Source organism: Fukomys damarensis, unplaced genomic scaffold (genome assembly GCF_012274545.1).
Source record: "Fukomys damarensis isolate Sample0158 unplaced genomic scaffold, DMR_v1.0_HiC HiC_scaffold_1, whole genome shotgun sequence".
NCBI lineage: Eukaryota > Metazoa > Chordata > Mammalia > Rodentia > Bathyergidae > Fukomys > Fukomys damarensis.
Window position 1 is genome coordinate 72,839,545 of NW_022900913.1, and position 2,981 is coordinate 72,842,525.

A 2,981-nucleotide genomic window follows, 5' to 3' on the forward strand; every position below is an offset into this window, starting at 1 on the left:
TTTTTTTTTTTTTTAATTCCATAAGCTTCTCTTGATTTTTCATTTTGTTGAGTATATCCCACTGTGTTTCTAGTGGGTACAGATGATAATGGCCTTATTTTGCCCCTCTGTTTGAATGACAACTTGGTCAAGCATATGATTCTGAATTTAAAATAAGTTCCACAGACCCTTTTAAAATATAGTAGCTCCACTGTGATCTAATATTCCATTTCAAATCAGAACTCTAATCAGAAGGCTGACTTCTATTCCTGTTTAAGTGCACATACATTTTCTTTGGAAGTTTATGAGATTATACACTCAGGCACTGCATTAGTCAGCTTTTCATTGCTGCTACCAAAATATCTAACACACACAACTTGGAGAAAGGTTTATTTTGGCTCTCAGTTTCAGAGTTCAGCCTGTGGCTCTGACTCCAAGGCAGAAAAAACATGGGGTACTCTGCAAAGGAAAACTGCTCATGTCCTGCAGCTGGGAAGCAGAGAGAGCAGGAAGAAAGACAGAGAGGAGGGACCAGGACAAGATACACCCTTCCAGGTCACACTCCAGTGACCCATCTTTTCCAGTCAGGCCCCACCTCCTAATAGCACATTCAGCCCCCTCATGACCCATACAATCACCCTTCCAAAAGCCCCTTCTTGAACACATGAGCCTGTTGAGGGACATTTCTGATACAAAGCCTAACACCCAGGAAGTTAATGAACTTCACCAGATGATCTAAATGTGTCTCTCAATATTCTCGTAAGACTCTCAATGTATTTATTCCATTCATAGACTCAGAATTTTGCTGGGGAAAGAGTCCTTGTTTTCTTTTTTGGTACCCAGGATCAAACTCAGGACCTTGCACTTGTGAGCTAAATCCCCAGCCCAAGTCTTTGATTATTTTTTTCAGTATATGGGATTGAACTCAGGACCTTGTGCTTGCCAGGCAGGTGTGGTACCACTGAGTTACATCCCTGGCCGTTTTCTTGATACAGTATTTTGACTGTGTCCATTCTATGGGAAGTAGAAATGAGAAATCTGACATTTACTATGAGTTGATATGGAAGGAGAGTTGGAAATAGGAGCACAACTAACACATCTTTCCACAACCCTGAAAAGTCACCCTTCCTGAGCGTCCCCACTGCACAGAGGAAGAAAGAGCCCAGAAAAAGAAGGGCTGATCTCCATTTGCCAGCAATTTGTGTCCTGACTGACACATATGACTGCTGGCTCAAGTGAGGGGGTTTGGCCTGGTACTCTTATCTCTGCAGTTATTTCTTCTCTCCTAATTAATTCCTGGGCCTCCTAGCAGATGTACATTGGCTCTTCTGGATCTATTCTGCATGTCATGGTTATTCTTTCCTGCTTTCTAGGTTTTAAAATTCAAGAACTGGTTGCTTTTTTTCATGGCAGCTTACAAGAAGAGTTCATTAGGCAGTTTACTAAATTTGAGGTATTAGTATTTATCTTAAGGTTTTTCTTCTGTTTCTTACATTATTTCCATTGTTTCAGGGCTTAGTTCTTTTATCTGTTCAGTTTGGCCTTCTCTTTAACACTACTAATTTTCCACAAATGCTTAATGATTTCTGTTCTTTGTTCACATTATAAATGTATTAATATTTCCAGGCACGTGGAAATCATTGTAAAGAAATTCCTATTTGTAACTTACCCTGTGATTCACTTTTACATTTGTACTCAGCACCTGTGTGGCATGACAACAGCAATGTGAGCTGCTCCTCTTGAACTCTTAGGATTCTTCAGTCCGTTTTTAGTTACATCCTTTAATGTTTCGTTTCCCCTAACAACCACTACTTTGTTCCCCCTAACAACCACTAAACGGAGAAACATAGAGCCAGATCACAAGCAACTCAAAAAAGACTTGTCTAACACAGCTAGAGGAGTAATGACAGTCTGAGACAAGACTGTCACAGATGCGCAACGGGAGGGATAAATAATAATATGGTGAATCACCAAAGTCTTGAAATCATAATAAAATGTTTTTTACCAACCTTTTATATTACACTGGTTAAGTGTATTCCTTTTTAAAAATATATTCCTTTTTTTGTGTGTGCTGGGGATAGAACTCAGGACCTTGTACCTGCAAGACAGGCAGCAGCACCACTGAGTTAAAGCCCAGGCCCCTCTATTCCATTTTTTGTTAGCTTAAATGTAATTCTGTACTCAGTCTAAGACGCAGTCATGCTACATCTGACCACTGTACTCACATGCTCACCAAACACTGACAAGAATGTTCACAACATTCTTAATATGCAAAATACATAATACACAAACACTAGGAACATAAGTGCCTATCAGCAGAAAAGCCCTCATACATTACACAATGGAATATTACACAATAAAAAGCAAGAACTAATAAAAATACTGTAACACGTATAAATGACACTGATCACCAAACATGATGGGGGAGTTCCACAAGCAGCGTGCCAGGCACACAATATAATTGCTCTAATAGGAGGCTTACAGAGCCGGGGATGTAGCTCAGTGGTGCAGTGCCTGCCTGACAAGCCAGAGGCCCTGAGTTGGATTCCTGGTGCAAAAACGAAAAACAAAAACCCACAGCACTTACAGCTGAAGGCAGACTGGGTGGAGCGGAGGATGATGTGAGAGTGTGGTCGAGGCTCTCAGGAGTCCGCCAGGCTAATTGCGCTGCACAGTTGAGGTTCACGCACGTGCCGACTTCGCCTATTTTACGCCTCCGTAAAGTCCGCAAACTAATTGCCAAGCTGCCTAGCTGCTTGCAGGCCGTGCCTGCCCGGGCCCAGACACGACCTCCGCCCTTGCGCTGCGGGTCGCGGGCTCTGCTGCACACAGCGGCGAGGTCGCGCGCGGGCTGGGGGTTCAGTGTCACCGTCACGGGGACCGAGGGAACGCCGCGCTGCCCGTCACAGTCAATGACTGCGGGCCTGGGCTCAGGCGGAGAGAATCCGCTGCCTCGGAGCCCCGCCACAAGCGACCCCGAGTCCGAGCCGGCTCAAGTGAGG

At 43.8% G+C, this 2,981-nt stretch overlaps 1 protein-coding gene across 5 annotated transcripts in view; it reads right to left on the bottom strand.

The window, feature by feature from the left end:
- Csgalnact2 (chondroitin sulfate N-acetylgalactosaminyltransferase 2) overlaps nucleotides 1–2,975 on the bottom strand; it is a 39,351-nt gene extending 36,376 nt beyond the window's left edge. For all 5 annotated transcript variants that reach the window (XR_002025283.2, XM_010622459.3, XM_010622458.3 and 2 more), the window contains exon 1: nucleotides 2,567–2,975. The gene's annotated coding sequence lies outside the window, so the exon portion shown is untranslated. The remainder of the gene's footprint in view (nucleotides 1–2,566) is intronic.
- Nucleotides 2,976–2,981: the final 6 nt, after the last annotated feature.